Here is a 13,619-nt window from a genome sequence, read left to right on the forward strand (position 1 = left end):
ATTTCTTTCACTCTTACCTACCTTTGCCTTAAAGCAACACTGAGGATGGAGAATGGTGTGGCTGCACTCCCACCTCACCAGTTGTGTACTCAGCAAGAGCATTCACATTTGTGCTCCCACTGGACACGGCATGAGATGGCTGTGTGTCCATGTGCACTGCTCGGATGGGTGCAGGAACAAGTGGCTGTGTGTCCATGTGAACTGCTCGGATGGGTGCAGGAACAGGTGGCTGTGTGTCCATGTGCACTGCTCGGATGGGTGCAGGAACAGGTGGCTGTGTGTCCATGTGCACTGCTCGGATGGGTGCAGGAACAGGTGGCTGTGTGTCCATGTGCACTGCTCGGATGGGTGCAGGAACAGATGACTGTGTAACTGAACAGCAAGGAGAGGGTACCGCAGGTGGGGGAAGTGGAGCTTTGAACAGGCAGGCATATGTTCAGGAAGGCTATTAAGGGACCACATGAGATGAGATAAGAAATACAGAATGCACTCCATTGAAACGTTACAAAAACGAAAGTGACCGTTTAGATGGAAGGTTGTTCGCTGGACTGCAGCACATGTACTGCCTGCACACAGCAACTTACAACAGGGACTGGAGCACATGCAGTGCCCCAGACAATGGAAATGTTTTCAGAACAACTTACCTTGGAACAATCTCCTCTGTCTAATAAAAATGAAGCAAATCTCCATAACGAATAAATAATTGAGAGAAAATGCCCGACGAAACCTCTCCTCCTTCCACTTTCAAAAACTCGCGCCGAAGCTTTGACGCATGCGTCAATATCGGAAGATTGACGCATGCGTGAATAACCGGTGGCGTTGCATGAAGCGCATGCGCAGAGGCCAACCTGGCGCGTTGCCCGAGGACGACGACGTAACGCGATGACGTCACCAGCGCATGCGCAAACTGGTCCTGGCAAGCTGGAACGCAGCGCATGTGCAGAGAGCAGGAGACCATCTGCGCATGTGCACACCGCGGCGCAGCCTGATGACGTTGGCGCTGGCCAGCGTTGTCAGGAATCACTTTGTTTTTTCTTCATGTTTGTACTTGCTGCTGTTCAATCGTCAGTCCGTTAACACCCTATCTGTACTAATGCTTTGTCTTTCAACACACCATTAACATATTGTTTGCCTTTGCTCCATGACCTCTTGGTCAGCTATGTGGCCTTGTCCATTCTACTCCTTCTCCTTTGTTATCTCTTGCCCCACCCCCGGCTTACTTGCTTATAACCTTTGACATTTCTAATATTTGCTAGTTCCGAAGAAGGGTCACTGACCTCAAACGTTAACTCTGCTTCTCTTTCCACAGATGCTGCCAGACCTGCTGGGAAACTATTTAACCTATGTTGCCTCCAGTCCAGATGCAAGGTTATTCCAACCTCTGTCATCGAGCTGCAGTATGCTGATGACGCTGGCATATGCACACCCTCAGAGGCCAAGCTTCAAACCCTTATCGATGCATTCACAGAGGCATATGAAATAATTGGCCTTAAGCTAAACCTCCAGAAGACAAAGGTCCTCTACCAACCTGCTCCCTGACACTGTCCCCCGACTATCAAGATCCACGGCGAACCACTGGACAATGTGGATCACTGTTCATACCTTGGGAACCTCCTGTCACCAAGGACAGATATCGACGATGACACTCAGCATCGCCTCCAGTGTGTCAGCGCAGATTTCAGTTGTCTGAGGAAAAGAATGTTTGATGAGAAAAACCTCAAATCCGACACCAAGCTCTTGGTTGACATGGCTGCAGTGTTACCTGCCCTCCTGTATGTGTCAGAAACATGGATACTGTACAGCAGACATCTCAAAGCCCTGGAGAGATATCACCAGTGGTGCCTCCGCAAGATCCTGCAAATTCAGTTGCAAGACAGGCGCACCAATATCAGTGTCCTCTCTCAGGCCAACATCCTCAGTATCCAGACACTGGTCATGGTGAGTCAGTTATGTTGGGCGGGCCACATTATCCACATGCCCGACACCAGAGTCCCAAAACAAGCTTTCTACTCTGAGCTCCGTCAGGTCAAGAGGCTACTAGGAGGGCAGAGCAAACGTTACAAGAATTTCCTTTCAACACTCCCTGAAAAAACATGACATCTGCACTGATTCATGGGCATCTCTTGCCTGAGACCACCCAAAATGGAGAAGAAGCATCCGCGAAGGTGCCAACCAGTTCAAAATTCATCGACATGCCCAGTAAGCAACCAAATGCAAACATTGGAAGGAGTACTTGGAAATTGGAGAATCCCCTTCACCCACCTCATCAGACACCATCTGCCCCACCTGTGGCCGAGTGTCTGGATCCAGAATTGGACTATTCAGTTACCTAAGGACACACAACCCTGGAGTGGAAGAAAGTCCCTCCTTCCCGAGGGACTGCCTAAGAAGACGTTTAGTGTGACATACATTCTGCATCTGTCAGTCTCTGGTATTGAGTATGAGTGTGGGATTCATTCAGTATCTGTCGGTATCTGGTACTGTGTTTGAGTGCAGTTTTCAGGCTGTATCTATTAGTATCTTGTGTGTGAGTTTTGTATTCATCTGTATCTTTTAGCCTCTAACACATTATCTGAGTTTCGTAGTTATTCTGAACTGACCCTTGGTAATGTATGTGTGTTTGAGATTGACGGTTTACCTGTTAATCTGTTGTACTGTACATGAGTGTGAGACTCATTCTGTATAACTCTATCTCTGTTCCTGTTATGTGTGTGTGATTCATTCTGTATTCTCCATCACTGGTATCACATATATGTGTGGTATCAATTCCATTTCTGTTATTTCTGGTACTGTATGTGAGTGTTTATTTCATTCTGCAACTATCAGTCTCTGGCACTGTCTGCACGTTCTGGATCCATTTTGTAACTATCAGTCTCACGCAGAGTGTGAATGTGGAATTAATTTTGTATCTCTCCATCTCCAGTGTCATGTGTAAATTTGGAATTCTTTCTGAATTGGTCATTGGCACTGGATCTGCCATTCTCTAGTACAGTGTGTGAATTTGGGATTCATTCTGTACCTGTTACTCACTGGTACTTTGCGAAAGTGTGCGATACATTCTGTATCTGCCAGCCTCTGGTAGTGTGTGTGATTGATTTAGATTTTAGATTTAGAGATACAGCACTGAAACAGGCCCTTCGGCCCACCGAGTCTGTGCCGACCATTAATCACCCATTTATACTAATCCTACACTAATCCCATATTCCTACCACATCCTCACCTGTCCCTATATTCCCCTACCACCTACCTATATTAGTGGCAATTTATAATGGTCAATTCACCTATCAACCTGCAAGTCTTTTGGCTGTGGGAGGAAACCAGAGCACCCGGAGGAAACCCACGCAGACACAGGGAGAACTTGCAAACTCCACACAGGCACGACCCAGAATTGAACCCGGGTCGCTGGAGCTGTGAGGCTGCGGTGCTAACCACTGCGCCACTATGGGATGAATTAATTAGCAGTCAGTGGTGCTCAATGTGAATGTGGAAATCATTCTGTAACTCAGTCTGATATTGTTCTGTGAGGGTGGGAATCACATGTATCTCAATTCCTGATGCTGTGTGTGAGCATGGGATTCATTCTGTCCCTGTCGGTGGCACTGTATATATCTGTGGGATTAATTCTGTACCTTTCAGTCTCTGGTATTTTGTACGAAAGTGGGATTAATTCTAGATTCGCCACACACTGGTCGAGTGTGTGTGTGTAAGAAGATAATAAGAGACAAAATAGGAGCAGGAGAAGGCCATTTGGCCCATCGAGCCTGCTCCGCCATTCAATAAGATCACAGCTGTTCTGATTGTGGCCTTAATTCCACTTTCCTGCTCAACCTTTTCACATAAGACAATCCAACATCCCAGGAATCAGTCCAGTGAACTTTCTCTTAACTAATTCCAATGCAAGTGTACCCCTCCTTAAGTAAGGAGACCAAAACTGTGTGGAGTACTTTAGTTGGGATGTCACTAATGCCCTGTACAGTTATAGCAAAACTTCCCTACTTTTATACTCCATTCCCCACGCTAAAAATGCCAACATTCCATTTGCCTTCCTAATTACTTGCCTTCGCTGCATGCTAACGTTTTTGTAATTCATGTACCTGGACACCCAGATCCATTGGTACAGCAGCATTCTGCAGTCTGTCTCTATGTAAGTAATATTCTGCTTTTCTATTCTTCCTGCCAAAGTAGACAATCTCACATTTTCCCGTATTATACCCCATCTGCCAAACTTTTGCCCACTGACTTAACCTATCTATATCTCTTTGCAGACACTTTGTGGCCTCCTCACAACTTGCTTTCCTACCTATCTTTGTACCATCCATAAATTTGGCAACAGTACACTCAGTCCCTTCATGCAATTATTAATATAGATCATAAATAGTTGAGGCACCAGCACCGGTCCCTGTGGCATACCATTAGTTACAGTTTGCCAATCTGAAAATGCCCCATTTATCCCCATTCTCTGTTTCCTGTGAGTTAGCCAATCCTATATCCATGTGTGTGTAGTCTTCAGATTGTGTCTGTCAGTGTCTGGTACACTGAGTTTTGGACTCTTTCTCAATCTCTCAGTGCAACTATTTGTGTGTTAGGTTGCTTTAGATGACTCAGGCTGAGGTACTGTGAGTGAGTGGAGTAATCAACCTATACCTTTCAGCATCTGGCACCTAGCATGTGTTTCAGACGATGGAGGTCGAGGTCAAGGAGGACCTCCATGAGGTGAAGAGCCAGCAGGCCTCGCTCTTTGCCACAGAGGCCTCCAAGACCACCTTCCAGTCCAGAGTCCGCTCCATCGAGCAGGATGAGATGTGCTCACATTACTTCTTCCAAAAGCTTCACAGAGAGAACTCTGTGATCAGAAGCCTGAAGGAAGAGGATGGCTCGGTAACGTCTTCGCAGTCCGACATACTAAGGATCAGCAAATCCTTTTATGCTTGGCTGTCTGACGTGAAGCCCACAGACAGTGGAGCTTCCTGTGATCTATAACAGCGGTCTTAGATGATAGCATAAGGGAGCGACTGGACAAGCCGCTAACTCTGGACAAGCTGACAAATGCCGTCAAGTCCTTTGAGACGAGTAAAACTCCCAGAGGCGATGGCTTACCGGTTGAGTTGTATCCAGCCCTGTGGGAATGGATCGGCCCAGACCTGCTGGAAGTATACGAGAATATGCTCCTGGCCGGCAGCATGTCAGAATCCATGAGGAAAGGCATCATCACCCTCATCTACAAGCGGAAGGGGGAGAGGGCAGAAATTGGCAGCCCATCTCACTGCTTAATGTTGACTACAAGATTCTGTCCAAAGTCAAAGCCAGTCGAGTCAAGTCTGCTCTGGAGTTGGTGATTCACCCTGATCAGACCTGTACTGTACCCGGCACGAAGATCTCTGATAGTCTCGCGCTACTCAGGGATACGATCGCCTATGTACGGGACAGGAGGGTGGACACCTGCCTCATCAGCCTGGACCAGGAGAAGGCTTGTGACAGGATATCGCACACCTTCATGATGGATGTGCTTTCCAAAATGGGCTTTGGGGAGAGAATCTGCAATTGGATCAAACTGCTCTTCACAAACATCAGTAGCGCTGTCTCAATCAATGGGTGGAAATCAGAAAGTTTTCCGATCCAATCTGGAGTCAGACAGGGCTGTCCTCTCTCCCCTGTCCTGTTTGTTTGCTGTTTGAACCCTTTGCCGAGTATATTAGAAAGGATGTGAACATAAGAGGGGTGACAATCCCAGGCAGAGGAGACACTCAGGTTAAAACTTCCCTGTACATGGATGACGTCGTCATCTTCTGCTTGGACTCGCTGTGTGTGCGCAGACTGATGAGCATCTGCGACCAGTTCGAACTGGCCTCGGGAGCCAGAGTTAACCATGGCAAGAGCGAGGCCATGTTCTTTGGGAATTGGGCTGACCAATTCTTTGTCCCCTTCACCATTAGGTCACAGTACCTGAAGATGCTGGGAATATGGTTCGGAAGGGCCGGGGCGTGCACCAAAACCTGGAAGGAGTGAGTAGCCAGTGTACAACATAAGCTGAGCATGTGGGAGCAGCAACCTCTCTCCATTATGGGTAAGAACCTGGTCATCAGATGCGAGGCGCTCACGTTGTTGCTGTACATGGTGCAGGTCTGGCACATACCCCATTCCTGCACTGTGGCGGTCACCCAAGCCATTTTCCGCTTCATCTGGGGACGCAAAATGGACCGGGTCCGGAGGGACACGATGTTCAAACCTCTGGATAAGGGCGGGAAAAATGTACCCAACGTCGCCCTCATCCTGATGACTACCTTCGTGTGTGGCTGCATCGAGCTGTGTGTAGATCCCCAGTACGCAAACACCAAGTGTTGAGAAGGATGGGCCAGGTCACATTGCCGTGGAAGGCTCCGTCCAGTTAGACCGTGCCAAACCACCTATCCTTCGTGGGAAAGTTTCTGCAGAAAAACACCTTTGACCACCAACCCATCAGGCAGTGGTCTGTACGGAATGTCCTCAAGGCCCTACGGGAAAAGGAGATGGTGGATCCTGTTGGATGGTTCCCCAAGCAGACTGCCAAAGTCATTTAACAGAATGCCTCATCACCAGAACTTTCAAACAAGCACCAAGATGTAGCTCGGCTGGTGGTGAGAAGAGCCCTCCTCTTCAGATCCTTCATGCACGCCCGAAGTCTCACACCCTCCACACAATGCCCTTGAGGTGGCTGTGGTGGGGAAGAGACGATTGCCCACCTCCTTCTGGAATGTGTCTTTGCAAAGCAGGTGTGGAAAGAGATGCAGTGGTTTTTGTCGAGGTTCATCCCAAGCAGCTCTGTAACACAGGAGTCTGTGCTCTATTGGCTGTTCCCAGGGATGCACACAGAGATAAACATCAACTGCTGCTGGAGGACTATCAATTCGGTCTGCCCCACGAAACTTGCTGGTCTTCCAGCACAAAGAGTTGTCCACGATCAAATGTTGCAGACTGGCACATTCCAAGGTCCAGGACTGCGTGTTGAGGGACGCACTAAAGCTTGGGGCAGCCACAGCAAAGGCTCAATGGAGAAAGACCACTGTGTAAGGTCCCCCCACCAAGCTGAACTGAGCAGCTGGTTCCAAGGAAAACCCCTCGAACTGTATCTGGAAAATATTTGTTTGCTGTAAAATGTACATGGTACGTAAAATGAAATGGAAGTGTTGTGAGGCAACTCACTCCTGTATTGAGGGAAACTGATCTCCTTCGCAATCTTTGTATTGTCTGACTCGATGATGTTTGGAACTGTTTTGTAATGTTTTTTTTTACAGATTTTTATGAATTAAGTATATTCTGGAAATAAAAAAAAGTCTGGAAAAGGAAAGACCGGCGGGAAAGCTCGGGCCAAGGCCAAGCCTCAATCCTCCGTGGCTGGACTGCAGTTCCCGGTGGGCCGTGTTCACAGGCTCCTGAGAAAAGGCAACTATGCTGAGCGTGTGGGTGCCGGAGACCCGGTCTATCGGGCTGCTGTGCTCGAGTATCTGACTGCTGAAATCCTCGAGATGGCTGGTAATGCAGCCCGGGACAACAAGAAGACCCGCATCATCCCCAGACACCTACAGCTGGCCGTCCGCAACGACGAGGAGCTCAACAAGCTGGGAGGAGTGACCATCGCTCAGGGCGGGGTGCTGCCTAATATCCAGGCCGTGCTGCTGCCCAAAAAAACCAGCGCTCAGAGCTCCCAGAAAAAGTAAAGCGGCCAAAATGTCATCTAATAAACCAAAGGCTCTTTTCAGAGCCACCCACAGTCTCTGTGAAAGGGCTGATTACTGTCTAATTCCAACACGCTGGTAACAGGAATGGAAACTATTTAAAATGTTTAAGCAATTATTTCAGTGACTTCTCACTGTCTCCCTGAAGCCTGTGTGAAGGGGAATTACCAATTGTCCATAATTTATTACTTCCACACGGAGTTGAAGTTATTTGTCCCGTTATAGATTGCTAAATAGAGTTGTTTACCGCCAGTTCCAACAGTTGACAACAATTGACAAATTAAAGCTGCTTGTGAAATAGCGCCAGGAATTTGTGATGGTAAAAGTGGAATATGGAAACAGGTTTTTAAATCGTTACTGGACTTTTATTAATTATTTCCAAAATATACATTATTCATAAAAATCTGTAAAAGGTACATAACGAAACAGTTCTAAACAGCACCAAGTCGAAAATTACAAACAGTGCTAAGGAGGTCAGTTTCCTTCATTGCAGGAGTGAGCTGCCTCACAATCCTTCCATTTCATTTTCCATGCCATATACATTTTACAGCAAACGAAAATTTTCCCGATACAGTTCGAGGGGTTTTCCATGGATCCAGCCCCTCCATTCAGCTTGTTGGGGGGACCTTACACAATGGTCTTTCCCCATTGAGCCTTTGCTGTGGCTGCCCCAAGCTTTAGTGCGTCCCTCAGCACGTAGTCCTGGACCTTGGAATGTGCCAGTCTGCAACATTCGGTCGTGGACAACTCTTTGCGCTGGAAGACCAGCAAGTTTCGTGCAGACCAAAGGGCGTCTTTCACCAAATTGATAGTCTTCCAGCAGCAGTTGATGTTTATCTCGGTGCGCGGCCCTGGGAACAGCCCGCAGAGCACAGACTCTGGTGTGACAGAGCTGCTTGGGATGAATCTAAACAAAATCCACTGCATCTCTTTCCACACCTGCTTTGCAAAGACACATTCCAGAAGGAGGTGGGCAACCATGTCCTGCCCGAACACACACCTTCCCTTTTGTTCTCTTCCCCACCTCCACCGACCATCCCCCCACCCCACCACCGCCCCTCCCCCCCCCGCTCCCGCCACCCCTCCGCCATCCCCACTTCACTTTCCTAAAACCTATTACCTTGAGTGTGGGACAAATTCCATCAATCTTTTGTACTGTGTGAGATTAATTTTGTCACACTTTCTGGTACATTATATGAAAGCAAATGTAATTCTAAATCTATCTCTGTTGTACTGTATCTGAGTGTGAGATTATTTCAGTGTCAGTCTATGGAACTAAATGTGATTGTGTGATTCATTCTGTATGTCAATCATGAGTATTGTATGTGAATGTGTGGCAGCTTCTGTATCTATCTGGTACTGTGGGTGAATGTGGATATCATTCTGTATCTGTCAGTGTCTGGAACTAAATGTGAGTGTGAGATTCATTCTGTATGCACCAGTCTTACAGGCAGAATGTGATTGTTTGATTCATTTTCTATGTGTCAGTCGAAGGTATTATGTATGTGCGGGGTTTTGATTATCTGTCTGTCACTTTATGTGAGCTTGGGTCTCATTGTACATTTGTCAGTCTCTGGTTCTTTCTGTGAGAGTGAGATTAACTCTCTATCTGCTGGTCTCTGAAATTAATTGATTTTGTGACTCACTCTGTGTCCGTCAGTCTATGATACTGTGAATAAGTGGGGGATATATATGGTGTCTGTCTGAACTTGGTATTGAGTGTGATCGTAGGATTCATTGTCTATTGGTCAATATCCAGACTGAATGTGAAATAAGATGCATTCTGTCCATGAAAATCTCTACTATTCTATGCAAGTGACCTCTGTAATATGCCTGTCAGTCTTTGGTACTGTATCTGATTGTGTTATTGACTCAATACCTTTCAGGTTTTGGTACTATGTATGGGTGTGGTTCAAGTTCTGCATGTCAATCTCCGATGGGAGTATGGATATCATTTATGTATCTGTCAGTCTCTTGCAATGAATGCAAGTGCGGGATTAATTCTCTTTTCAACAGTATCTGGTACTCACTGTGAGCATGTGACTCCTACAGTATCTGTCAGTGTTTGCTATTGTATGTAAATGTACAATTCCTCCTATGTCTTTCAGTGCCTAGTACAGTGTGTATGGGAGTAATTCTGTACCTGTTAGTATCTGGTACTGAATGAGATTGTGGGATTCATTCTGTTGTCTGTCAATCTCTGCTAGTGTATGTGAGTGATATCTGTTATGCATATATTATTTTCTGGTACTGGAAATGAATGTTGGATTTATTCTTTCGCTGTTAGTCTCTGGTACAACGTATAAGTGTGGGTCCCATTCAGTATTAGTCAATTTCTGGTACAGTCTGCATGTGCACATCCAGAGCTCATTCTGCATTTGGCAGTCTCTGGTACTTAATGTGTGTTGCAATTCACTTTTTATGTGTCTGTTTCTGGGACAGTCAGTTAAAGTGGAATTAATTTTGTATCTCTCAGCTACTGGTATTGTCTACAAGTCTGAGACATTCTGTATCTATGAGACTCTGGTGCAGGATTCCTCTGTACCGGTACTTAATATGTATCTCAGGGATAGTATTGAGAACTATTTGTTTAACGCCATAATGTATCACAATTTGCCTCATTTTAACTGTGTTTTATTGAGTTGTGGTGTGAGAGTTTATGGAACATAGGAGCAGGACACCCAGCATGCTCTGCCATTCAATAGGATCAGGACTGATCATCCACTTCAATGCCTTTTTCCCACATTATCCTCATATCCCCTTATGTCATTTGTATTTAGAACTCTGTCAATCTCTGCTTTAAACATACTCAATGACTGAGCTTCCACAGTTCTCTGGGGTAGAGAATTCCTAATGTTTAACAACACTCTGAGTAAAGAAATTTCTCCTCATCTCTGTTTGTTTTGGACTAGTATTTAGTCTGTAACGCTGAACACATTTGTGAATGATGACATATATTACAAACTCACAAATGCTGTGCTCAGTATAATTAGAATCATTGAATTGATACTCTATCTTTCATTACAGCTCTGACAGAGATTATTGGATTGGTATGTAATGTGTAGTGCAGTCTGCACTAATTGGCATAATACTGTAACTTTCCTTTTGATACTGTATGAGATGTTTGTACTACATTGTAATCTGTCTCTCAGTCTGCACTCTGGTCTACATTCTTAGGATTCATTCCGTACCTTTCCATCAGCTGCTCTACCTTATATTTAATTTGTAGCTTCGGCTGCACTTTTGTGAGATTGATCCGGTGCCTTTCAATCTGATAGTGCATGTGATTTTGAACTGAGATCAATGGACCTATCTTTCTGCAGTACTGAGTTGGGGTGAATTGGAAACAACTTCTGCCTCGCCTGCAATGTTTGACTGTCTGCTGGATTGAAAATTTGTCTCTGGAACTTGAGATCAGTGCAAGTCTGACTATTTCTGCTCTCTGTGACTGTTGAACTCATGGCCTGTCTGTCTCTGTGCTCTGGGAGTGATAATGTACCTACTCTGTGTTAGAAGGAGTGGACTACACTTTTCCTTGTGCCGGGGAATCATCACATTCCTTCAGGTTCCTTCAAGTTTTTACCTACAGAAGGAGAGAAAAATATCTCTTGTAACTCAAGATCAATTGAGGTGTAAGCTAGAAAAGACATTGTTACGATGAGGTGAGAAAGGGGTCGAAGGTTCCCCCTCTCAGCCTCTTCCTTGCCTGTAACAGGGTTTAACTTTTTAAAACACCATGTTTTAGCTCCACTGCTCTCGGATTGCAATGGCAAAGAAATCAATCAGACAGGTTTTCTCAGATTTAAAAAGGAACAGTGTAAATTTATTAACGTTAAAAATCTAATTCAGTTAAAATGATTAAAGATATGCAGCGCAACCACGCTAGCATGCATATGTGATAAACAGACACACAAATAGAAATGGAAAAGGAGAACAGATTTGAAGCAATAGCTGTAGTTCTGTTACTAGATTTGGGTTTGATTTAAAGTCTTTGATTACACAGTTATGTCTTGCAGTACTTGTTGGGGCCAGGTGCACACTTTCAAACTTGTTTTGCTGGTCTTTTCTCTTGATGCTTGAGTTACTCCCATGGGTCCCTGGAACTCTGCGTGTGTGTGTGTGTGTGTGAGAGAGAGAAAGAGGGAGAGATCTGCCTTCTCCATTGTCTTCAAATTGCAGTCTCTGTCTTTCTGTGTGGCACAATTCAAACCCTAAGTTGCCCAGGGGGTTAGTCATGTGACTAGCTCCATATTTGGTACAGTCTTTCCTGACAGATTTTGTGGATTCCTTCAAGCTTAACAGACACTCTCGTGGTGGTGGGAGGGTGGGGGTGGAGGGAGAGGGGAGTGTGGTTGCGCGTGGGAGGGGGGGGGGGGTGGTTGCGTGGGGAGGGGGGAGTGGAATGCAGTATCTTACACATTCAATGTCTCTTGATCATCTCTATTGACAACCCCATCTGGCTAATTGAATCAGGGAGCACTCCTACTGTCTTCTTCAGTCTTTTAGAATGCAAATGTGCAGCCATATTTTCAGCCATTGTTGTGGTCTTTTTAAACAAGGTATTTCAAGTCCATAACAGTTCAAAAAATAATGTTCCATATGACGAAATTAATATGTCTCATTTTTGGCAGGTGTGGTTTTTGGCATAACATGAATTTAATATTTCAATTAATAATCATTATGACCAACCAGAAATACAAAGAGTGTCAGTGTCTGATTCCACTGCAGCACTCAGCTTCTGCTCATCAGGTTTGCTTTGGTAGTTTTACAAGTTAGTGACATCAAGGAACAACCCAACATCTGCACTGCTCCATGAATGGGAATACCTGCTGGAGCAGGGATGTATGCATAAGTCAGGTTTTATTTCCATCTGGCATTATAACATAAGAACATAATAGCTAGGAGCAGGATTAGGCCATTCCACCAATTGAATGCTCCACCATTCAATAAGATCATGGCAGATCTAATCATGGCCTCAACTTCACTATCCTGCCTGCCCCTATAACCCTTCACTCCCTTGTATATCAAAAGTCAGTCTAACTCAGCCTTGAATATATTCAATGACCAGCCTCCACCATCCGCTTGGGTAGAGAATTCCAAAGAATAGCAGCCCTTTGAGAGAAGATATTCCTCCTCAACTCCATCGAAAATGAGACCCCTTATTTTGAAACTGTTCCCCCGAGTTCTTGATTCCCTCATGAGGGGAAACATCATCTCAGTAGATACCCTGTCAAGCCCCCTCAGAATCTTATATATTTCAATAAGATCGACTCTCATTCTTCTAAACTCCAATGAGTGCACCACAACCAGGTCAACCTTTCCACATAACACAACACCTTCATCCCAGAAATCAACCTAGTGGCACTTGCCTGAACTACCTCCAATGCAAATATATCTCTCCATAAATAAGGAGACTAAAACTGCATGCAACACTCAAGGTGTGGTCGAACCAACAACTTGCACATTTATACTCCATCCCCATTGGAACAAAGGCCAACATTCCATTTGCCTTCCTAATTACTTGCTGTACTTTCATGCTAATATTTTGTGATTCATATACAAGGACACCCAGATCCCTCTGTACCACAGCATTCTGCAGTCTCTCTCTATTTAAATAATATTCTGCTTTTCTTTACGTCATACCAAAGTGGATAACCTCACATTTTCCCACATTATACTTCATTGCCAAACTTTTGTCCGCAGACTTAACCTGTCTTTATCCCTTTGCAAACTCTTTGTGTCCTCCTCACAACTTGCTTTCCCACCCATCTTTGTATCACCAGCAAATTTGGTTACAATACACTCGGTCCCTTCATCTAAGCCAGTAATTATAGATTGTAAGTAGTTGAGGCCCCAACACCGATCCCTGTGGCACACCATTAGTTAGTTTGCCAAACTGAAAAATGA

Source organism: Heterodontus francisci, unplaced genomic scaffold, assembly GCF_036365525.1.
Source record: "Heterodontus francisci isolate sHetFra1 unplaced genomic scaffold, sHetFra1.hap1 HAP1_SCAFFOLD_632, whole genome shotgun sequence".
NCBI classification, from domain to species: Eukaryota; Metazoa; Chordata; class Chondrichthyes; order Heterodontiformes; family Heterodontidae; genus Heterodontus; species Heterodontus francisci.